The 25,824-nt window shown below is 36.1% G+C and overlaps 1 protein-coding gene and 1 pseudogene across 1 annotated transcript in view; one reads left to right on the top strand and one right to left on the bottom strand.

Annotated features, from left to right (window-relative positions):
• Positions 1-5,809: 5,809 nt before the first annotated feature.
• On the top strand, positions 5,810-6,630 carry LOC103276814 (annotated as a pseudogene).
• A 1,267-nt stretch (positions 6,631-7,897) lies between these two features.
• SLITRK1 (SLIT and NTRK like family member 1) overlaps positions 7,898-25,824 on the bottom strand; it is a 222,496-nt gene continuing 204,569 nt past the window's right edge. The window contains exons 2-3 of the transcript XR_505389.2: positions 10,244-10,322; positions 7,898-8,109 (exon numbers count right to left, since the gene is read on the bottom strand). The gene's annotated coding sequence lies outside the window, so the exon portion shown is untranslated. The remainder of the gene's footprint in view (positions 8,110-10,243; positions 10,323-25,824) is intronic.

Raw genomic sequence — 25,824 nt, 5'->3', positions numbered from 1 at the left:
AGGAAGGAAAATGTCAGAAGACTTACGTTGCTGGTATATGTTCTGCTTTTTCTACTATGAAAGCATCTTTTAAGTTTTCACAATCAATATTTCTTATTTAAAATCTTTCTATACTCCCACTTCTTAATTTTTAACTTCTACTCTTCTAGTTTTAACTTTTCCCTCAGTTTTTTTTTTTTTCTTTTTCTCTCCAATGGCATATACCAATAAGATAGTATGTAACTACACAACTAAAGAGATGAAAAACTCTTAAAACCTAGCCATGATACATTACTCTTAAGTAACTGTCAGCAGTACCCTATTTTATTAGAAAATAAACTCTTAAGCAATACTTTTATATTCATTTACTTTAATTATATTTAAGATACTCAAGAAAATGGCTGACCTGGACATGTGCAAGTCATTGATTTGGGAATGTTGGAGAAAACTTTTCTTTAAAATCATGAATTCTTTATCCAGAAAAAGAGCTCCAGTTATCTAATTTGATACTGAAGAAAATATATTTCTAATTTACTAAAATAAAAAAAAACATTAGTGATATAACCACTCAAGCACTTAGAAACTAGCTAATGAGTAAATGTAACAGAGGTGTGAAATATATTTAATGTTAGAAGAAATAGACTCTCATTGCTTATTTATATTTTAAAGATCATATAGCATGTTTATACTATACTGTTTCTGCCTGTGCTGCATAAAACCTATCTAGAGTTAATCAACTGGCAATGCTTTGGGAAAGATAGCTAAAATTAGAGTGTGTGCTTGTATTAATATATTTGTTCACCTTTTTTTAAAGAAGGTGAACAAACATATTACAAATAGCTAATACATCAAAATAAACATTATTAAGGCTGTAACAATGACAGGTTTTGAAATAGTTTACTTTCAAGTCTCCAACTTTTTAAAATTTTAAACCTTCTTTTATAAGTGCACCTAACCAGGTCAACAATCATCAAATAGAGAACAGAAATGTCAGCATGGACTAAATCTGGCAATTTGCTCATTATTCACTGTCAAAACCAGCTTATGAACTTCCAGTGAAAATTTCTAAGGAGAAAATCCCCCCAAATTGAGAATGAAAGAACTAGAATAGATGAGACTGGTCTAAGTGACAAGGTAATGTATTTCATTCCTCCAACTTTGTGATTTTAAAAATAATATTTATATGTAAATTTAAAAATAATCTGTTTATAATAAGATCTATGACCTTTGAAATTTCTCTTTTATAATCTATGTTCATTTATGTTGCTAATTTCTAGATTAAAACGAGTCAGTCTTTCTTCCTTTCAGAACTGAAGGTATAATGTCAAGTGTAAATATTAAAAACCTTCTTGAAGACAGATGTTATTTATTAAATATGTTTATTTTTCACATTTTCTGCTGCTTTTCAACTCTGTCTAACCTTTCGCTTACCCCTGCTGATTGTCTGGTGTTCCAGGGGTCACACCTGTTCTTCACGAAGTGTGGGAGGGAGTGGGTTAGGAACGAGAGAAACACCTGGGCGAACTTTGCTATAAATGATTGTACGTGTTGCTCAGTCTTTTCACCTCTTGCCACACTACCTTCTCTGTTGACAACAGCAGCATGTCTCTTGCTGTACCTTGGGTTAGAATTCTTCCTCACAGGCAAAATATCAGCAAACAGTTCTACTCTAAAAAGACTGAGCAGGTCTTTTTTTTGTTTTCAATAAAATGCTCAACAGTAAGAATAAAAACATAAGGAAGGGATTTTGTTATAAAATGATATATAAACACTGAAACATAAAGTATACATTTTTAGGAGAAGGAATATCTAGGATTTATTCTTAGAATCTGAAGCAGTGTAATCTTCAGCAAGTTATTTAAGACATTGCAACTCATTATCTTTCTGCATAAAATAAGACTGTTCAACTAGATAATGTACAAGTATTATGTTATATCCAACTCACATAATCTGTTTTGTATTGTATGACATTGCAGTATGTGTGGACAGTTGTTAGCTTCCAAGTGATTTTTCTTCCAGGGATTCTTCCTCCCACTTTCCCCAAAACATAACTGTATTGCTTTGCCATTAAAACTCTCTTGTCATTGATATGAAAGTCATTGGAAGAACAGAGGATAACTGTTATAGAGTTGGAGGCTGGAAGTTGATTTAATAAAAATAAGTAGTGGAGTGGTGTTTAAAATTTAAGAAAAAGATTCTTAATGACCAAGATACCTGCTTGCACGATGATGATCCCTTAATATCTGCTTTAACTCTTTCACTCTTCTCTGGTAATCTTCCTAATGATATGCCAATTAGATATGCTTTTGAATTACTAAAACTTTTCATTTGAATACACCCTTTAAAATGATTTTAATGCTTTAAGTGGGAAGAGTGTTTAACATAACTGTTTTATTGACCCCATGAAAAGAGTGGTATAAAAGTTATAAGTAGTGGTTTTACAGTCAACTAATCATTTGTTCAGTGTGTGTAATGTGCCACGTAGTAGGTGTTGTATATCATATCACCAAAACCTGCAAAAATCCTAAAAATAGAAATAATTAGCTCCATTTTACAGATTGTTAAACCAAGAATCAGTCTTTCTATAGTTTTCCCATGCCACAATAGCTAATAAGTAACAGAGATAAGATTAAATTGAAAGTATAATTGCACATGTCATGTGCTTAACTGCTTTGAAGTATTAAGTATACAGAGAATAAGGGTTTACAATACTTAAGTGAATTTGGACACAATATATCATATTTATTACTTAAGCTGTATATGTTTTCTTGAATTGAATTCTGGGGTTTTAGTTTAACATTATAAAAAAATTTTTCCACACCATTAAAAATCTTAAATGTACTTTAATTGACATCTGTATGAGTTTTCTGTTGCTGCTGTAACAAATTTCCACAAACTTTGTGGCTTAACACAACACATATTTATTACTTTACAATGCTGAGAGTCAGAAGTACATGTTACTAAAGTACAGTGAAGATGCTGGCAGGAATGTACTCCTTTCTGGAGGCTCCTGAGGAGAGCGTGTTTTCTTGTCTATTACTCCTTCACAAGTCTGACTGCATTCCTTGCCTCAAATCCTTATCTGCAAATCCAACAGCAGTGGGTTAAGTATTTCTCATATTATATTATTCTGATATACATTTCTATCTCCTTCCACTTCTAAAAACTCGTGTGAATATATAAAGGTCGCCTGGAGCAAATTCAGGATACTTTCTCTACATTAGGGTCAGCTGATTAGCAGCCTTGCACTGCTTGCAACTTTAATTCCCCTCTTCCATGAAACTTAACGTATTCACTGGATCTGGTGATTAGGATGTGGACATCTTTGGAGTGGGGGACGTTATGTTGCTTACCACAATGTCTAATATACTTCCGAACTCTATTCTAATGTTTTATACCACCATGATCCTATCTCTCAATGAATTTTTTAACATTATTGTTGCTTTAAGATACATACCTAAAAGTACCATAAAGTTTCAAACATATACACACACATTGTATGCTATTTACCTAACACGAATTTTCCATTTCTTGAGTTTATAACTTTATCTTATAGACTAATCTTTGGAATATGTTATAATTTTTAATTTTAGGGTGGCATTTTTCATGATCTGTGTATTCTTGTGACAATATTTACATTGATTTTATACTTGAAAGCTTAATATTCAATGTATAATTCATGGTTATAATTATTTCCCCATTGAAAAAAATTGTAAGAATACCATTTTTCCCTGTCATCTAGCATTTCGTAGGTGAAATATGAGGTTAGACAAAGAAATGTCTCCTGACTGAAGAACATGCATTCTTTTATGTAGTAGGTTTAGGGAATTTCCAAAAAGAATGTAGTGTGGTAGGCATAATTTATTTCACCTAATCAATATCCTAATTCTTGTAACACATATGTGTATGTGATGTTACATGGAAAAAGGAAGTTTACAGCTACGGTTAAGGTTATGAACCTTAAGACCAAGAACGTGTTCTCGATTATTAAATTGGGCTTAGTCTAATCACATGAACTCTTCAAAGCAAAAAAAAGTCTCCTGATTGAAGTCAGAGAGATGTGACAGAAGGGAAAGAAAATGCAATTTCTAGCTAAGTGCTAGGAGGAACAAGGGCACTGCAGTCATACAACCACAAAGGACTGAATTAAACCAACAACCTTGATGAGCTTGGAAGATGATTCTTTTCCAGAACTTCCAGTAAAGTAGATATGCCTCCCAAACTTTGAGAACATAAGCAGAGGACTGAGATCAACCAAATGAGACTTCTGACAGACAGAACTATGAGATAATAAATGTGCATGGTTTGAACACCAAATATGTAATAATTTGGGCAGCAATAGAAATCTAATATAAACAATTCCTTCAACTGCAGCCAATTAGCAGTGAGTGAATAAACATATTTTGAAATTGTTAAAATTGCTTTCCCACCATTCAAATTGTCAAAGATGAAAAGAAATTAATCATGTGTAGGGTGAATTAGTATGTTTACATAAATACTTCATGAGAATATTAATTTTGTTTGACTCTAAGAAGAGAAATTTGACATGTGTGAAAATTAAAATGTACATGCCTCTCTCTCTCTCTCTCTCTCTCTCTATAAATATATATACACCTCCACCCAAGACATGACAAAGAATGTATGTCAATTTCAGAACGGTTTGTATGAAAAAATAGTAGAGACAGCTTCAAAACTGTTTAAGTTAATATGATACACCAATGCAATGGGATGTCAGGAAGGAATTTTTATGATAAGATGGATCTATATTTGTTGCCATAAAGCAGTCCCCAAGATGTATTTTTACAAGAAAATAATCAAGGTGCTGATGAGTGTTATGTTATTGTTTCATTTGTATAAGACAACATAACATACGTCACAATGCATAGAACTTATCTAGAATTCTGAATATCTGAAAACTGATCAAGTTGAATGCTTCTAGGTGACATGGGAACTGGGAGTCTAGGCTGAGGAGACAACTTTTTACTATAATTATTTCATCTTGCTTGAATTTTGTGATGTGTGTTACTGCCTTTTTAAGTTAAAAGAAAAATATTTTAAGTGTATTTTAGGTGTGGATAATTTCTTATTGTTATTATCTAGATTGTGGTAGCTAAAAATTTACATAATCAGTTTACTTTTTTTAGTCTGCAAAAGTATTAATTACATTTCTATTTATGTCTCTTTGCTTGTTGCTTTTGTTCTTTTCTATCTTTGCTTATGTCTTACCCAGGAATATCTATAACTCTAAAATTGATTCCCCATCACTTTTATCTGTATTTATTATTTTCTTGTGTATCATTCTTTTTTGTGTGTGCTTTTCCTTTCCATCTACAGAGAACTTTTTTTTTTTTCTTTTTATTGAGTTGGAGTCTCACTTTGTCGCCCAGACTGGAGTGCAGTGGCCGCTCCCAGCCACCGCAGCCTCGACCTGCTGGGCTCCGGCGATCCTTCCGCCTCAGCCTTCCACATAGCCGGAACTACAGGCATGCGCTACCACGCCTGGCTCATTTTTGATTTATTGTAGAGATGAGGTCTCGCCAAGTTGCCCAGGCGGGTCTCGAACCCGCGGCTCAGGCATTCCACTCACCTCAGCCTCCCAAAGGCGTGGGATTACAGGCTGAGCCACCGAGCCCGGCTGAGAACTTCTTAAGTATATCCTTCATGTTAGATAATGAATACCTTTCTATGACTAGTTCAGCTTTATTATGGTCTCCTCCTATTCTATCCATCTTTCTTTTTCATATCTTCCATTTAAAAGTGTATATCAAGCTGCTGCAGCGCTGAGCAAAGGAGGCAAGAATGGAGCTCAGGCAGCAGCTGAACCAGTGGGCACATGGCTGGAACGACCACCATCAAGGCGGCGAAGTTCAAGATCCAGGTTCTGCTGCAGCAGGCCAACTATGTGAAAGAAAGAGTCGATTGCCTGCAGTGGGAAATGGAAGACCCTGGAACAGGCCGAGGTTGAGGTGGCCTCCTTGAACGGTAGGATACAGCTGGTTGAACAGGAGCTGGACCGTGCTCAGAAGCGCCTGGCCACTGCCCTGCAAAAACTGGAAGAAGCAGAAAAAGCTGCTGAGAGCGAGAGAGGTATGAAGGTTATTGAAAACCGGGCCTTAAAAGATGAAAAGATGGAACTCCAGGAAATCCAACTCAAAGAAGCTAAGCACATGGCAGAAGAGGCAGATAGGAAATACGAAGGGGTGGCTCGAAAGTTGGTGGTGATTGAAAGAGTCTTAGAACGCGCAGAAGAGGGAGCCGTGCCGGCAGAGTCTGGTTGCACAGAGCTGGATGAACAGATCAGACTGTTAGGCCAGAACCTGAAGTGGCTGTCTGAGTGCTGCTGATAACATGTACTCTCAAAAAGAAGACAAATATGAGGAAGAGATCAAGATGCTTACTGATAAACTCAAGGAGGCAGAGGTCCGTGCTGAGTTTGCTGAGAGATCGGTACCCAAGCTGGGAAAGGCAATCAATGATTTGGAAGACAAACTGAAATGCACGAAAGAGGAGCATCTCTGAACACAAAGGACGCTGGACCAGACTCTGCTTGACTTGAATGAGATGGAAAGAACCCCCAGGCCCACCCTGCCGCTGCTCCTCCCTCTGACCCCGACTCCACCCGTGGCCAGCTTGCCTGAAGCTGACCTTTAACCCGAGGGCTGATCTTTAACTGGGAGGCTGCTTTCTCCTTTCGCTGTCCCCTTCACGCCATTGTGAGTCGTTTTGCCCTGCTGTCTTTGTCTCTTCCCAGAGATTCCAGCTGGGTTGGAGACTGAGCACCTTTGGGAACAACATTTGAGAGAATGTGAGCACAAAGCAAACGTCTTTAAAAGCATGTTGTGATGTACACAAGTTGTAATTACCATTTTGTTGTTTTGTAGCAACCATTGGTGAAAACATTCCAAATAATTCCACAGCTCTGAAGCAGCAATTTAATCCCTTTTTTACTCTGAGAACATGACTTTTTTTGCTTAATACATATTACCCTTTCCATGAAGACGGGAAAAAAAGTATGAACCTGCCTTATTGAGAACCGAACAGAACTCAGGGAAAGATTCCACTATGGGAAACGTAATTGCTCTGTACAAAGTACCAGCCAAACCAGCAAGGTGATTCTAGGAGGAGTTAGCCAAAATAACAACAACAAAAATGTGCTGCTCAAATGTTTAGCTTTAAGGTATCTGGACAACTTTATTTTTATTTTTTTCATTGGAAGTGACCAAATTAAGATGGTGAGACCTCTGAGACCAAATTTTTGACCGATGTCTACTGCCTTTCCAGCCGGTCACAGAATAGATCATGTGCCCCTTATGTTGAAGTGACCACTTCATTACTTTCCTGCATATGTGAAAGGAAATTATGACTTTGCCACTGACTTAGCAATATGAAACATCTCATTACCATTTTGGGGGGCTGAAGCTGCAGTTTCTAAAAGTGCCATCTCATTGTGCTTTGTATCAGCTAGTCCTGGAGAAAGCTTAAATAGCTTATGTACAAAGCTTTTTAAATTTTATGTTATTTTAAAACTTTGCTTTTTTAGGTTTGGGGTGCCCTGGCCACCCCATCTGGCTATGAGGACCTACAGTTTGTGGGCTAGCAGTGTGCTGATTTTGAAGTTTCTTTTCCTATCCAGTTCCTGTTTTTTGGTAAAATTTCTTTCTTTTTTTTTTTTTTTTTTTTTTTGTTGAGTTGGAGTCTGTCACCCAGACTGGAGTGCAGTGGCCTCTCCTGGCCACCGCAGCCTCAATTTGCTGGATTCCGGCGATCCTTCTGCCTCAGCCTTCCAAGTAGCTGGAACTACAGGCGCGTTCTAGAACACCCGGCTCATTCTGATTTATTGTAGAGATGATGTCTCACAATTTGCCCAGACAGGTCTCAAACCCGTGGGCTCAGGCAATCCACTCACCTCAGCCTTCCAAAGGCACAGGATTACAGGCTGAGCCACCCAGCCCGGCTTGGTAAGGTTTCTGTGAAGTCTGTTAGGTGTACATCCTGCAGCATATGGACTTAAAATATACTCTCCTTTGGTGTGGTATCTTTGGGGGTCAATTGGGAGAAAGAGAAACCAATAGTGTACTTGCTTTGATGCCTCATATTCACAAGTGACTTTTTCAAATAAAGAACCAGTCCCTGTAAAAATAGATAAATGAATAGATAGATAAATAGATAGTGCATATCAGCCTATTTTCATAGAATCCGTGTTTTCTCATAAGTTAATATCTTGTAAGAAATTCGTTTCTGATACCTGTAAAAAAAATTTCTAGACTTGGCACAATGCCATCAACTTTCTTATTCTCAATTTTCTAGACTTGGCGTAATGCCAGTCAACTTTTTTTATTCCAAAATATATTTTATAATTTCCATGTGATACTGTGTTTTTTCCCCCTTTATAGATTCATTTTAGACTTGTGTTTGCTCACAAAAGGTAAGAACTTTGTTATACTTGACCCTGTGTTCTGTCTGCTGGTATCAGTACTGAAGAAATTTCCTCCATATCTATATGCTGGATGGCAGGTTAAAGTATTAATAAATTAATACTTTATTATATATGTTAAAATAGTTTGTTTTGATGGACATAGATACAATATTTGTGTAAGTTAACTTTTTTATTTCATAACTGAATTCTTTTCACAAAACATTATAAATATGTGTTCTTATTCTTATTAGAAAGTAGAATAATGGCATGTTGTAAACTTCTTATTGTCAAACTATGGCATGAACACTTTTAAATGCTTTTTCATATATTTCTGCAATATTATTTTTTATGATTACATCATACCCAAACTTTAAATATATTGTATACTTATTTTCTGATAAATTTTTTATTGTTAATTATTTAAATAATATCTAAAAGCAATTATAAATATATTATGATAAATCAAATATTTTTGCATATCTTTTTGTTTCCTAAAAGTAAATAGTTGAGTCAAAGTGTATTATTTTCTTCAAAGTTTCTTTTCTACGTATGATGAAACTGTCTTTTAGAAATTTCACATTCCCATGAGATGTTAGTGTGTTGTTTTCCTGGAATAAGTCTTCTTGTATGTGGGTATCAGATCCTGCTCACCTCTGCCCCCTCCCTCATACATACAAATATACCCAAGAATTCATCAACACCCCTGATTATACATGTGGGACTATTATACACATCACACTTATATTTCTACAAAAATTCATGGTTTGAAACACATTGAGTACTTGATCAATAAAGATCTAGAATGAGGGGTGGCCATAAATCCATATGGTCCTTTCCACATGGTACATGTTGTTTTAATGTATAAATGATCAATATGAGGGCAGTAGACAGAAAATATTGATACATCAAGTGGGAGATTTTCATGATAAACAATAAATATCTTTCTATAAGGTTTTACTTCTAGTGGAATAAATTTAACCATGCTATTAACTATTATATTAAAAAGGATATGCCTTATAATGCAAAATGTTAGCTGTTTCTTGATAGTAAAGTTTAGGGAAAGTTTCGTTTCCTTATTGGTGTTTATCTCTGTTTTCTATAATAAACATGTAATATGTTGTCATCAGAGAAGAAAAAATACATATCTTTTTTTGAGTTAGAATCTCACTCTTTGTCACCCAGGCTGGAGTGCAGTGGCACACTCACAGCCTCCTCAGCTTTGAACTGCTGGACTCAGGTGATCCTTCCACCTCAGCCTTCCAAGTAGCTGGAACTACAGATGCATGCCACCACGCCCGACTAGTTTTTGTGTATGATTTATTGTAGAATTGAGGTCTCACCAAGTGGTTCAGGCTCGTCTCGAACCCCTGGACTGAGGTAATCCTCTCTCCTCAGCCTCCCAAAGTGCTGGGATTACAGGCTGAGCCACCACGCCCAGCTGAGAAAAATATTTTTAATAGCATGCACAGCACGAGGAAATGATAATCCAATAATCTCTGTTCAACATTTTTAACCTGGGGATGGATTATGGGATTGAAACCAGGACTTTTCTATCTACTCAGAGATGAATAACATGAATGGGCCATTGATGGGATTTTCCATTCTGGTTTCAGAGTCTTATTTACTTGATTCCATATGCATTTTGCTTTCCATGTGGCTTTAAGGGCTTGTTAGAAGCTGATAGATATTCATCAGTTGTTACTAATGACCCCGTGCTCTAAGATGTGTCCTAAGTCAGAACAGAAAAACGCACTTGTGTATTTGAATTATGTACAGCATGCAACTCACTCAAGGAAGAGTATACCCCATTATGAATAAGAATTGATCGTAGGACACTGTTCATCTTACCTGAACTGCATATCTTTGGTTCCAGAATCAAGGCAGCTGTAGTAGTCAGGTGGAATCCATCCAGGCATACATCTGTCTTCTGTAATAATAACTCAAAGATTTATTCAAATGTATATTTTGTGAACAAAATAAATAAAAAGATTAATTTTAAATTGTAAACCCATAACAGGAATTAAAAAGTCTGTATATATTTCTCTGATATGTCAGTAAGCATTAAAACTAAATATTTGATGAGAATTTCCATTAACATTGAATTATAATATACAAATGCTCATGAAAATAATTTGACTAAAGAGTTTTGTTGTTGTTTTTGTTGCTGTTCTGGTCCATCACATTCCTCTTGCTTTGTTTCTGTTTTGTTTATCTTGTGTTTTTGTACAATGCTAAAGAGATCTGTGTTGTCATTTCCTTATATGAGTATTTTTATTATTCTTTTTAAAAATTCTGGGTTTCTGCATCTTTGTTGCTCAAAATTCACTTTGAGTTTTGCAGCTTCAGAAATTATTCTCTTAAGAGTATAATCTTCCCTCCAATATGTGCTGCAAAATATTTGCCTCTGGTTACTCATTAGTGGAAAAGGATTCCTTCTTCACATAGTTCTGAAGCTGCCTATATATCTTTGAATTTTCTTTACCAGCTGGCACCATGTTTTACACGTATTTTTTTGCCAGGAATTGTCTTGCAAACTCATTTCCTTTTAGAAAGATCAAAAACTTCATTGAAAATTAGTCCTATCCTTTTGTTGAAATATGTTCACTCTGACTATTCTTTGGAAACTATCAAATGTATTGACTGAATGCTCTGGCTAAAAATTAAAACTTTGTGTGCATCACCAGGGCTGTGATGTAGGGTTGTGCCAGTTGTGCGTTATATAACGTCAGGGAGAGATATTTACAACACAGACATCATTGATTTGGATGTTTATGGGGACAATTTTTGACAGATAACAGAGTTGTGTTTTGTTGCAACAAAATTAATATATTCTGACAATGTTTTGGTATATGGAGCTGTCTTAGGGAAGAGACATTTTTAAAAATTAGAACAAAGGATCATATGAGCTAGCATTGGCCCTCACTGTTGTAACAAGGGATTCTGGGACTGCATTTATTCAACTACATTAAGGCAGAAAGTACAACGAGGTGGTCAACAGCATGTTTTACTGAAGTCAGAGAAACCTCATTCAAATAGTGAATTTTTTAACTACTACCTGTGTAATCTCAGGAATATTTTTAACCTTTGAGCAATTTGATTTTCTCATCTGGAAAAATGAGGACATAGCAAAATCATTTCAAGTGAAAACACTAAATTGCTCTTGAAATATGAGCATACATTGGTTAAAGAAATGGACAATGAGTACATACTGTTGGGCTAGCCAACTGGGGTACAGAGTTCTATTTTAAATTTGTATCATATGTATGTATATAATATGTACATAAATGACTAAATCATTCTGAAATGATACTATTGGTAGAATACTTAGCTAAGTGGGTTGCATAGTAAACACACAATGGTAACTCTTAGATAGGCATTCATGGCAGTTAGAGACATTGGTCGAATGGCCAGAAGTGATGGACGATCAGAAGTTCAATATGGGATTCAATAGCTGAAAGCTATGGGGAGACGACTCAGCACAGGAGGTTCTCAGTGCATTCGGTAGGATGAGTTATTATAAATAAAGACAGAGTACATTGCTTTCTTTAGTTAGAAATTTCATGTGTTCAATGTGAGGTGGAAATAGATTTTCCCAGAGGAGTTCCTAGAAAATCATAAACTCTATGACATCCAGGTGAGAGGTGTCCACTTAAAATAAATTTAAGAAATCACATAGGGGCAGAACTTTTGCTAAAATAGGAAGCCCTTTGCAATTTATTCTTACCTCTGACCAAGACAGAAAAAGTTATAAAAATTACCTCTGTTGAATTCAGCCAAAATGAATTTTATAACTCACCCTGAATATGAAAATAACAAACCATCACAAAGATATGAAGAAGAAATTGTAAAAGAGTATAGGGGTTAACCTCGGGTAGAATCATTTAAGTGGTGATGTTATGCTAGTAACGGCACTCTGATCTTTTGGTGCCCAGGAAAAAATGTAGAAAATGCATCTCCCAAACAACATTTTATTCTCAAAGTACCCATAGAAGTTCTTGAGGCAGAATAGCTGATTGAGAGCAGATGTGGAAATTTGGAAAGAGAAACTGAACGAGACATAACTTGAATGTGACTATTGTGTACAAAACCAAGTCTTTCAAGAAGTTTAACGTTTTACACTTTTAGTGTTTGCAAAATTGTGCACTTTTTATTCTCTTTTCTCAAAGTAGTTTACACGTATCATCAGAGAAGAGATGGAGCCCATAGTCAAATGTTCAGTTACAGCCCAATGTGGGTCTAGGGGAACCTTTAGAATTGGATGTGTGGTGATATTTGTGTTGCATGCTGGATTTTCCAGAAACAGATGGGGTTGAGATATATTTCGAGTATGAAATATTTATTAAGACAAGATATCTGGAAAAGAAAGAGGGAGAAAAAGGATTGAACAGGGAGAAAAGTCAAATGGTGTAGTTCTGACAAAGCCTTAACCAACCAAGTACAAAGCCCTGAAGTGAGTGTTGACCAACAAAGTTGCCTGATGTTGGGCAGAAATGACTGGGCCTTTATAACCTAATTTGTATTTTAATTCAGTGGATGCAAGCTGCCCTCCCTCCTTTCCACAGCCCCACACCAACTCCTCATGCAAAGCTGCTCTCTGCAGCTGTGTTAGACCTGGAGAAGCTCAAAGCTAGAGACTGTTGATTGCACTTCTGCTGCTGGGCATCAAATCTTTCTTTGATGGATGATCTAGAAACACATCTCTATTAATTACTATCACTCTCATATTATAATTCTAAAATGACTTTGGTAAACAAAAACTCAACCAAAGGCTATACTTCTACAAATTTTGACTCTTCATTTGTATTTTAATTTTTCATACCTTCATGGAAATCTTATGAAATTTTATTTATAAAACAATTTTGATAATAGCATATGTCTGAATTAAGCAGGCTTCTAAATATCTACTTTGTATATATGATCCATGTTTTGGGGGGGGGAGTTTTGAGTTGGAGTCTCACTCGGTCGCCCAGAATGGAGTGCAGTGGCCGCTCCCGGCCACCGCAGCCTCGCCTGCTGGGCTCCTGTGATCTTCCACCTCAGCCTTCCAAGTAGCCAGAATTACAGGCATGCGCTACCATGCCTGGTTGTTTTTTGATTTATTGTAGAGATGAGGTCTCGCTGCCCAGGCGGGTCTCCCACCTGCGGGCTCGGGCAATCCACTCACCTCAGCCTCCCAAAGGCGCGGGACTACAGGCTGAGTCACCAAGCCCGGCATGATCCATGTTTTAAATGCATTATTTAGACAGACATTCCAGAATGTTTACCTTTGTGCATGTGTGTGTGTGTGTGTGTGTGTGTGTGTGTGTGTTTGTGTCAGAGATTTACTCTTACGCCCAGGCTACAGTGCAGCGGCATACTCATGTCCACCACAGTCTGAACTTGCTGGGCTCAGGTGATCCTTTTGCCTCAGGCTTCCAAGTAGGTAGAACTACAGTGTGCTGAATAATAACTACCAATCCTGAATAATTTTTCTTGATTTATTTTAGAGACTCACCAGGTTGCCCAGACTGGTCTCTAACCCCTGGGCTCAGGCAATTCTCTCGCCTCAGCCTCTCAAAGTGTTAGGATTATAGGCATGAGCCACTGTGCCCGCCTTCTTTATTTATCTTAATACCATTGTTTTAATTATTTTTCACTTTCTCATTTATGTTCTCTTATTTTGTAAATATATAATCTTGAAATCATCACTCTCAAGTGAAACTAGGAAAGGTAATGCGTTCTTGTTTTCTTCTAATATATTTGAAAGAATAACAATTCCTCATATAGAAAAATTTATAAAGATATGATTGATTATTCTGATTTAGAAATTTTTAAAAATGTGACCAGTTTGAAACCTAAGGCCAAATTTAGCTCTAAAAATTTAAATGCATTAGGTTTCATATTTGCATTAAAAAAATTTTTTAAATAACATGTGAATGACTTATTTCAAAAAATGAATACCTGTTTCCGTGGAGGGAGAGAAAAGTGTCTGTTTATTTTCATTTTTTTATAACTAAAAGTTTACACCTAACATATTCACATTTAATATCCCTAGTTTAGCATATGTAGGTTATTTTTGAAAACCTAAAATAAAAGAAGACAAAAAGAGAAAGATCATTGCTATGTTGTTGGCAGGTTTTTCTTTGGTTTTCTTCAATCACAGCTTTGACATTTATTTGACCATTTCAAACCTCGATGAAACCCTTCAGTCAGGAGTTTTACAAGAGTAGGCAAGCATGAAATTAATTTTCCAAGGTGAAGTAGCTTACAGATGCCAGAAGATCTCATAACTCAGTATTACTAGTAAATCCCTAAATTAGTTCTCTAGCTTCTTGGGTTTGTGCTGTTGTTGTTATTACTCTTATGGTTTAACTGGGTGAATTTCTTAAGTTTTGTGTTTCTTATATAGAAAGAGTGGCTTACATATTTTTAGAACAAGAAAACAGCTTTTCATTGTGTTGAATGTGTGTGTGCGTGTGAATTTCCTGACTAAGATCTTCCCCAGGAAAGTCTACTTATCTAGACATGTTTTTCATGTTTCCAAATGATATTGTCCTTTCACATTGCATTTAAAATTGCTCCAATCTTTTTATTATAATTCTGCAGGAGACAGTAGTGTGTACAGTTAATAACACTAGATCTATAATCCCTATTCTGAGGAATATAAATTCTGACCATGTGTAAGATCATGGAGGACTTCCACATGAAGGATTACAATATTCTATGTAGGTTTCTCATTTACAGATAAAAATGTCAGGCTAAATTTATTTAAAATGTGTCATTCATAGTAATGTAACCATTTATAATATAATTTTACTATTTCTGTATCGACCTAAATATTTCACTTCCACTCTTGCAAAGTAATTGTCATTGTTTGTTTTAAATGAGTCCCAATCATTTAATATAGTGACGGTGTGTGTGTGTGTGTGTGTGTGTGTGTGTGTGTGTATACAACAGATTCTCCAGTGGTTTTAGGCTATCATGGCTAATTTGGAGGTTATTTGTCAAGTTTCTTTCTGTGAATTTCCTCTCCCATCTTCATTTACCTACAATCAGCTGCTTAACATTGACAGACATCTTGTATGTATAATGTAGTGAATTTTTGTGGCCACAAATCAGACATTTAAGTCAAACTGAGCATACCAGATTCTCTGAATTAAGGATTTATAATGAATCCCTTTTCACTCTGTTTAAACATTAATAGTTTCTTCCATTACCATGAAACTGTATGGGGCCTTGGAAATAAATGACAATTCAGTCTAAGTCTGTATCACTTTTTATTTTCCTGGTACTTTGGTATATGATTGAGATGGCTATAATTAGAGTGGAAGAATCTTCACATATATACCAAGATCTGTGGAATAAGGAGAAAATGGAAAATCCAAGTGAATGCCCTAATACCACATTCCTCCCCTAGGGTCTAGATAATAAATCAAAGGCAATATATTCTGGTAGATGACAGAAGTTAGTACCATCTTCAGAGATTTGCAGAATTTAATATTGATAGTCTATCATATCCCTCCTTCCAAGAAAAAGAACAAGTCATTGTACCTTGGATCTGCTGCTACAAATAAATATCTATAGTACTTAGCATATTTATTTGGATTCTGAGGACTATACATGCTACACAGAGAAAGGTGACTCCAAACTATTTCTTAGTGTCTTGAAAAATTGTCTGTTCCTAAGGGCTATAAAGGAAGAAAGGTACTGTAACAGGCTCAAACTTTAATATTTGTAGCCCTGTCAAATAGATCATATGACCTGGGAGAACACATGTTGCTAGAGGTATCCATGGCAGATAGAAATGCCTTTGTGTGTATCTTATAAGACCAGATTCTTCTAAACAATTGGACCATTGTTACCATGAGTTTGGAGAAGAAGGTTCATGCTGTCATCAACAGAAAACTATTCCTCCTGAAAAGAACCTCCTCATATGCTACTAGATCCTAATATAGACTGAATCCCTAAGCATGAGATGACAAGTAATTGTAGTTAATGTTGCTCACCATGAGCTTGGTACTAGGTATAGCAGACCAGTTTGGTCATAAGGCTTGTTTGGGGGGAAAAAAGCACTAATTCATTGTATAAATGAAGCAATGCAAACATATTTGGTCCTGAGATAGCTCAGTGTACACAAGTTACCTACTGCTGCTCAAATCATCCCTTAGGGTGGGACCACATAAGAGAAAACTTCCTAACAGACCTCTGAGAAGTACACCTGTACATCAACTTGCTATAGAGAAGAGTAGCTTGAGGTAATTCCTAAGTTATGACAATCTTGGCTGGATGGTCAGAAGCCAGGAAAGAATACTACTGGAATGCTAGTGACAATGTGTGAGTAACCTGACAAGGAAACTAGAGAAGTGAACCAAGACTGTAAAGATGTTTTAACTCACATAAATGCCCATCAGGGAATTGTAGAATCTCCTCTGTTTTTCACAGAGAAGACCCTACAAACCATCAGTAGTAGGGTCACTCTCAACAGCCAGTCACTCTCATCAGCTATCCCGTGAATGAAAAATTGATTCATAATGCTACAGCCATCGTCATCAGGGATGGAATTTTGCATGTTCCAGTGGGAAGGACTTTCTCTCGTTGTCTTCTTTACTAGCTTTAATCTCTGCTTATTGTTTCAAATACTCAATGACAACTTAATTGTGTTAAATATTGCCCTTATTGGGGTTATGAATTCATTTTGAGTGAGATTTAGATATTTTCTGTGTTTGCCTTTGTCTTTGTGCTTGTAGTCTTTAGTATAATGCTAATATCCAAAGGTTTATAGAGTTCGTAAGTTATCATCATATGATTACTTATAACATTGTCTTTCATAAAAGAAAACATTCCATTGACAAAGAGGTGTAAGAATTGGCCAACTTCAATGGTAATATCTTAGAAGCTGTTAGCCCCGTATAATGTACCAGTTTGGGGAAGGTAACCTGCAGTTTCAACTGATATACTTCAAGTTTGTTACTTCTGTTGATCTGTTCCTTACAGGTATAACACACATGTCCAGGACTCAGGAAAAGCATGTATCTGTGGCTCCCTATGGCCTTAACTCCTTGTGACCTACCTGGGCAATATGTAATTCGTATTCACCTTGTAAGTATTTGCTGGAATAGAATTCCTGGTTCCCAAGGAGGATAGTTCTCATAGGAGACAAAATGAGATGGTAACTAGAAATAAAAAATTATGACTGCTAGATGAATTTTTAATATATGAAGAAAAGCAGGTAAAAAAGTTAGTCACTATACTGGCAATAATGATCCTAATTTTTATGAGGAGATAGGTTTTTGCTATTTAATGGGAGCAAGAATTATACCTGAAATTCAGAGAATTCACTGGGGCAACTCCTGATACTTCTATGCGTAATGGTAATTGTTTTCTGGGGTTTTTTGTTTTTTGCTTTTTTTTTGAGTCAGAGTCTCACTCTGTCACCCAGGCTGGAGTTCAACTGCATGCTCACAGCCACCACAGCCTCAACCTGCTGGGCTTAGGCGATCTTTCCACCTCGGCTTTCCAAGTAGTTGGAACTATAGGTATGTGCCACCATGCTCGGCTAATTTTTTGATCTATTGTAGAGATGAGGTCTCGCCAAGTTGCTCAGGCTGGTCTTGAACACACACATGGACTCAGGCAATCCTCTGACCTCTCCCTCCCAAAGTGCTGGGATTGCAGGCCTGAGTCACCACACCCAGCTGCTTAGTGGTAATTGTAAGTGGGCAGTTGTAGTGCTCAAAGTCAGACGAGATGGTGATTAGCAGCAAGCGACAAGCGGCCAAAGTCGACAAGCGGCCGAAGTGCTGGCCAAAGGGAATCAAGAAAGTATAGTAGAGGAGGAAGATTGGGAATAAATAGTTACAACTTCAGGAAAAAAAAGTGTATCAATGGGGACTGTTGCTCAGTCTGTTGCAGATTGTTATAACTGGTTGTAAATCAGTTTTTTCCCTCCTTCCTTCTTTCCTTTTTTCCCTTTCTCCCTTTCATCTTTTTTTAAAATTTACTTTCTCTCCCTTTCTCCGTTCCCCCCTTCCTTACACATTTTCCTCTTTTCTTTCCCCTCCCTTTCTCTCTCCCTCTCTTGCCTCCTCCTTTCTTCCTTCCTTCCTTCCTGTCTCCCTCCTTTCCTCCCCCCCCTTTTCTCTTTCTCTCCCTTCCTTTCTTTCTTTCTTTTTCTCTTTCTCCTTTTCCTTTCTTTCTAGATGTGAATTGTGAGTAGTTACCACCCTGGAAAAATCAATGACAGGATGAATTGAATGTAATATGAAGTATCCATGTATCTGTGCAGTGAACCCGGTGGTGTCGACGCCCCATTCTTACCTCTCATCCTTATCACTTCAGCAGTGTCATTGTTTTGACAAACAACTGTTGTTACTGCTCATGGTTGTTCTTGCTGCCAGAGACAGCTTTGCTACTTTGCATCCACTTTGCCATCACTATAATACACTGGGAGTGCTTGGAACTTGAAGACACATCATAGAAGCAGCTCAGAATCAATGACAGATGGGAGTTGGTTTATAAATATCCTTCTTTCTTGCTGCTGAGGAGAGTTAATTTGGAATCAGGTGTCTCCAATCTCCTGCTAGTTTTCCCCAGCGGAGTTAAGTTCAAATTGCTGACTTTATAATATTCACTTTATAAGGTACCTTCTTTTTCCTTTCTGGTTTCATTGTTTTACTCCTCCGCAAATCTTCTTTTTACTTCCAAAGTAAACTGCTAACATTGAGATCATTGTCTCTAGTTCTAATTCCTGATAAGTTTCATTTAAGATATCACCATCCTTAGATCCAACTTAGATGATGCAATTTATTCCAGGCTTTTTCATTGTTTATGCTAGTCTCTGCTGAGACATCTACATTCATTTCTAGTTCCTGGTTGCACAAGTCAATGTACCCTGAAATCTCCTCAAGGCATCTTATTCTCTTTGAATGATTAAATCCAATAATCAAATTATTTAATTTCTCATTACAATTCTGCTATGACTTCTTTGTCTAGCAAGGATATCATGGCTTAGCCTGAAAGAGTAGGAGGAAATAGAGTACACACATGCAGCTATGCACAAAGTTTTTAATGCTACTAAATAATAATCCTCCCACCTGTGCAGTGAAAATAGTCTAAACAAAGCAATAGTCATAATGATATGTGTTGTGGGTGAGTGAGAGATCAAGTGTTAGATAACGTGTAGGTTAGCAAGGATAGAATGTTTTAAAATACAATATTAAAAAAGAAAATATTCTTGAAACCTACACCATATGACATGAAAAGGGCATGTCTATATGTGTGTGTGGGAGGGGAAGGTGTCATAGAGCTGTAGGGTAATGAATAAGGAACTCCCACGTAGTCACAGAAGCTTGATCAGATACTAAAGGTTAACTGTGTTTCCAAATGACTTCATGCCGAGACTTCTTTCACTATGCTTTTAATATGATGGCTTTTGAGAAAATGTGTCCTTAAGAATCTATACCCATACTTCTTAAAATGTTACTTCCATAATTTCCTTCAGACTTCTTACCTCTTTATACATGAGTATAATGTTATATTATTATTATACATGATAATATGTAGGATATATAATAATATATGATTACTACATACATATATAAGGAATATTACAAGTAGTATATATAATTAGTATGTGTAATATAAAAATCTCATCACAATATTTTATATTTAGTATCTGATAATTATATGTTTCCATTTTATTTATTAAATAAAGTTAAAAAATTATATATTTTACATGTTGTTAATTTAAAATATTTTAATATATTGTTCACTCTGAAATTCTTAGAATTTTTGAGTATATTTTTTATATTCTGAAATATATAAAGCTTCTATTCCTATGATTTCTCATATATTTATTTATATATATGAATCATAAAAAATATATATTTACACCAAAAGGAGGCCATACTATACTGTAATGAAAGAAAGTTTTTTGCAGCAAAAAGGATGGAGTTGGAGAACATCATCCTACATAAACAAACTGAACAGAAAATCAAACACCGCATGTTCTTACTTATAGTGGGAGCTAAACTAAGGTATATGCCAAGACATAGAGAATAGTATAATGGATACTGGAGACTCAGAGGGAGAGGGATGGAAGGAGTGGAGACACACACACACACACACAAATCACCTATTGGGTACTTTGTGCAGAGGTGGGGGTGGTGTGTGGTGGGTATTTTCTGCACAGGTGGGCAGGTGGGGAGTGGGTGGTGGGTGGTGACCCAGACCAAAAACTATTTGTATGCCTCAAAATTATTGAAATAAAAATACCAAAGACAGAAAAAAGAAAAGAAAACATTATTTCAGCAAAGTACTGAAGGATTGGGTATATTTGTATACCTAATCCTGACTTGTACCCTACATCTTTAAAATAAAATATAAAATAATAAAAAAAGAAAAAAAATGCATATATATATATATATATATATATATATATATATATAGATACTCCTAATAAAATTATTTAATAGGTAAGACAAGATTTTGTTGAGGTTGTCCATGTTTTCTTTGAGCAACTCCCCAACAGATTTATTGCACATAATGACCATTTGATATGTCTTAGTTAATAACTAAAGTGTAATTTCCAAATGTGCTAGTGTTTGTTCCTGTCAATCTCCTGAATTTACAGCAACATCTGTCCAAAAAGACAGGTGAATTATTGTTGCTGAAATAAACCAGGATCTGTCACAACTGAATTGATTCAGCTAGTGTAGGTGAAGAAGAATATAGGATGTCAGATTATGACACAGGAAAAAAATTGAGAACCTACTGTATTGCATAAATCTTGCTTCCCAATGTACAAAAGAGGAAAACACAGGCACATACGGAGTGGAGCTGGAATAGCAAAAACAATGTTTAACAATAAGACTCTTTCCATACCAGTCTTTCTGTTCCATACTTCTAAACTTGAAAATTAATCAATCATCTTTATCTGTATTTCCTCGCACAGCAAAATATAAAAAATAAAAACCTAATTATCTTACTAAGATATATTTTTATAAGTAATTGCTTTAAAAAAGAAGCAAAAGATGCAACAGAAAACAATGAACTCTATGTATGTAAAGGCATATATATATATATATATGTATTAGTAAAAATCATAGGTGACAATGATCTAGACCCTTTTAATGCTATGTAAAATAATATAAGGAAACAAATATTTTTACCTAACACTGAGTTTTGATGTGCTAAGCATGTTTCTGATCGTAACAGATTATTTTAGTTCCTTAAAAATGAGTAAAACAACAGCAAAATAATTATGAGCTACATACTGCAACCATGTAAGATCACACAGTCTATTCTTATATTTAAACCCAGGTATTTTTAGCCCTGAACTGTAGATCACTATACTTTTTGTGTCACTGGAGAGACGAACAAACACACGGATCATCTTGTGTGACATTATGTTTCTTTATGCAGTGAGGAGAAAAACTCTCCTCTTTGTGATGGAAGAAAATGTATACCTGTAGCCTCAGGTACAATCACGGTTAGTCTATATCACCTTCCAGAAGCCAGCCATGATACATATGCAGAGTTTTTCTGCCAGACTATGCTTTCTGACAGAAGTGAGTGCATTCCACAAAGCTCTGTTTTCCTGGAAACACTCTCAAGTGGAAGTCAGAGTGCTTTCACCATAAGGGATATATAACACTCTATAATGACTAGTTGTATCCACCCCTTCTGGTAAGTGCACATCTCTTGAAAGTTCATTGCTATTACATTCAATGCATAGTGTCCCTGAAACCATGACGTTAATTAATGTCAACCAATGTCATATATGTAAGCCACCCTGAGGAGTCTCTCTCACTTTACAAAAAATAACACTTAGACAGTTCTTTTGTTCATTTGTCTATTATTTAACAAATATGAATTAAGATCCCCTACATACATTTTGCCAGGCAGTATTTCAGGAACTGGGGATAGAGAAATAAACAAAACAATGCCCTTTCCCTTGTGAAGGGCATATTTGAAGGGAAAGAGAGCAGGCTGGTAGGGACCCTGGCAAAGATTCTGATTTACTAGAACTGTGATGGGAAGCTATTGGATGTTTTTGAACAGGGGAAAGGTCAAATTTAACATATATTTTACATGAATTATTCTGTCTGCTGTGCAGTGAGGAGACACTGTTCTTGTGGCCAAATTAATTAACTTGGCCACAGAAAAATAGCTCCTAGATTGCTCACAAGAACTCTTTTGTGCTGCATGGAACTACTGCTATGTGAACAAATCTTCAGGCTTATGACCGTTGCATTGCAGGCTTAAGAATCCCAGCATCCAACAGAGTTAATTGGGCACTGATATTTGGGGATGTTGTTCTCAAGAAGGACAGATGTATTTTAGTCCAAGCTATTTGTAATTCTAACAAGATAGATTATTTATTTTGAGATTCTGTAGATTGCAAGCAGTACTTTTGGAGAGACTGTGTTTGCCAGAATTGAAGCAGACATGATAACTCTGAATTCAAAGATAAGAAATTATTTGTTTTCTTTTTGGAGTTTTGTGTGTGTGTGTGTGTGTGTGTGTGTGTGTGTGTGTACGCATGCACACTTGTGGATAATTTAAAAGGCTTCTACACTTCTTGTATTGTGTGCCATCATATTTCCTTTTTGTAGAACAATGCCTGACACAAAGTCGATTTTCAATAACCATATTTTAATAAAGTAATACATGTTGACCATATATCAATCCACAGTTATATAGTGAATGCTCATTCTATATAAGGTAATATGATAAATCTCAAGGGTGTTGCATATTGAGAGAACACATGTTTTTTGCCTTTAAGAAGCTTGCAGTCTAATTTGGCTTGAGAGTCTTCACATGACTATTAACATGACTTAAATAGTAATTGGCATTTACTGAAAGTTTGCTTAGTGCCAGGCACTGGGCTATGTGCCATCCATGTATTGTCTTCTAATCCTCACAAAAGACATAAGAGGGTGGTAATGTTATTATCCTCATTTTGCAAATAAATAAGCCAAATCTTTGGAAGTTTGAACAATTTGACTAAGGTCCTAGAACTGAGGAATACATCCAGACAGTCTGATTTGCCTTTTTAAATATCTAAGTAATAATTATCTCTAAGTAGGTGGGAGAGTCAAGCTGTACTGGCATTGATTAACCTTTAGAAAAGGGGGAGACAGCTTATTGTTGGATCCTCAGGGAAAAGTTCATGAAGAAGGTAGGCTAATGAAGCAATATATGAGAGAACAAAAGCCACCCTATAGGCACATTATCCATGACAAAGTTTAAACCGTGAATAAAATCTAAGATTTGTTGGAAAGAATAGAAAGAGGCAATTGCACCTTTAAAATTTCAGTTAAGTTTGGATATGGATGCTGTGTGTCCCTTGATGTATATAATTATGCTCTTATTAAGAGATATTGTTTATCTGACTTTCAAATTTTACCTGTACAAATTATTTTAGTTGACATAGCTTTATGGATTTATTTTTCCTTAAGATGTCCATTTTTGCAAATTTAGCAAAAATATTCAAGGACAGTAAATTGGGAAGAAATTTCAAACTTACACTAGCTCACCAGAAGGTGTATGTGGAGAGGGGTGATGAGGAAGAAGAGAAAGGGGACCAAAAAAAAAAAAAGAGAGAGGAAAGGGGAAAAGAAGATACAGAAGGATAAAGAGGCAGCAGTGGCAGAAAGGTAGGTGGAAGGAAATAAATTCTCACAGCTCAATATTTGCAAAAATAGTTACCAAAGAGAGGGATGCTCTCTATTAATACAAATGTAGGTAATGTGTACTATCATTTATTTAAAGCAAAGCTGATTCTGTCACAAACTATTTTTATGTCATAGTAAATTGATACACACACAAACACACACATTTTTACAGACATGCCCCAAACTCTTCTGATTGTGTGCCACCATGAAGGACTTGTCTCCCTGCTACCTGTTTTTCCTTTTCTTTCTTTCTTCCTCTCAAGTCGTTTCACTGTGCTTTCCAATCCCCTACGGAGTCAGAAGACTAAGCCCAATATATTGCATGCTGTGAAGATTTTAAATGACAAGATAAATGCCAAGGAAGTCTACTCATACTGGCAGGGTATTTCCAGATCTCAGGGTTTAAATGCTTTAACCTTTAGAAGCAAGTATCTTCTTTTCTCTGATTGACATACATTCTTTAGTCTTGTTCATCTCTTTCAGTTTTTTTGGTTTTTTTGCTGTTTTTTTTTTTTTTTTTTGAGTTGGAGTCTCACTCCGTCACCCAGGCTGGAGTGCAGTGGGCACACTCACCACTACCCCAGCGTCAACCTGGGCTCCTTTCAAGTAGCTGGAATTACAGGCACAAGCTATCACATCCAGCTAATTTTGGATTCATCGTAGAGACAAGGTCTTGCCAAGTTGCCCAGGCTGGTCTCCACCCCGCGGGCTCAGGCATACCACTCTCCTCGGCCTCCCCAAGAGCTGGAATTACAGGCTTCCAATTGTTTTTAGCAAACACTTTATATTTGTCCCTAAAAATATATATGATATCATCTTAATTCAGGTCCCCTTCTTTTAATACAAATTCATTTTTTTCCAGTTTGGAGCAAAACCGACAGAAAGCAAAATATTGAGAAGAGCAGGAATAGTGATAACTATTCATAACTTTAATTCTTCTTATTTCATTATGACTTTCAACATCTTTCTTTGTCAATTTATACTAACTTTAATTTGTTATTTCCTAATAATTACAGTATCTGTTACAGATTACTTTTTGCTACGAATATAGACACCAAGTCACAAACTATCACACATTACATAGTTTCTTCTTTCACATAAGAGAATTCTGGAGGTCAGCTATTGAAGGTTGGCTTGGTAGCTCTGTGCAATCAACTGGGACCAGGGCTTCTTATTTTCATTATGTCCTGTCATCCAAAACATGTCGTTTTCACCCACAAGTTTACAACATGGCTACTGCAGTTCCATATGATATAGAATTTCCAGATAGGAAGTGTAGGAAGGAGAGAAAAGCAAAAGAAGGCCTGTGAGAGAACACTTGTCCCACATTTCATTGTTGAAATTTCCCAGCAGAACCAATTATCACTTTTACTTATATCTCCAGAATTAAATATATGGCCATAAAAACCTGCAAGAGAAACCTGAAAAATATAATGTATTTAACAAAAAAAAATTTTTAATCTTTCACTAAGAAAGAAAAGGAGGACAAAAATAGGCATCTGCCACTCCCCACCATAATCATGTAACTTTTTATTCTTCATCTGGAGTTGTGATTGTGTAAGCAGAATGTGGCTTTAGAAATAACTTTGACAACTCCCTAATATTAGAAATGAGGCAATGTATTGCTAACATTTAATAAGCACTCACTGTGTGTTAAGCAGTTTGCAATGGACATCTTATTTCATGTTCTCACTATGTCAAAGAAGGTGGTATAACTACTAACTAGCTGGAGTTTTGATTAAGACACTTAACACCAAGCATTGTTCTCCACAC

This window comes from Carlito syrichta, unplaced genomic scaffold, assembly GCF_000164805.1.
Source record: "Carlito syrichta isolate Samal-C Ts95f unplaced genomic scaffold, Tarsius_syrichta-2.0.1 Scaffold316383, whole genome shotgun sequence".
Classification (NCBI taxonomy): Eukaryota; Metazoa; Chordata; class Mammalia; order Primates; family Tarsiidae; genus Carlito; species Carlito syrichta.
This window is presented reverse-complemented; position numbering and strand designations above follow the sequence as displayed.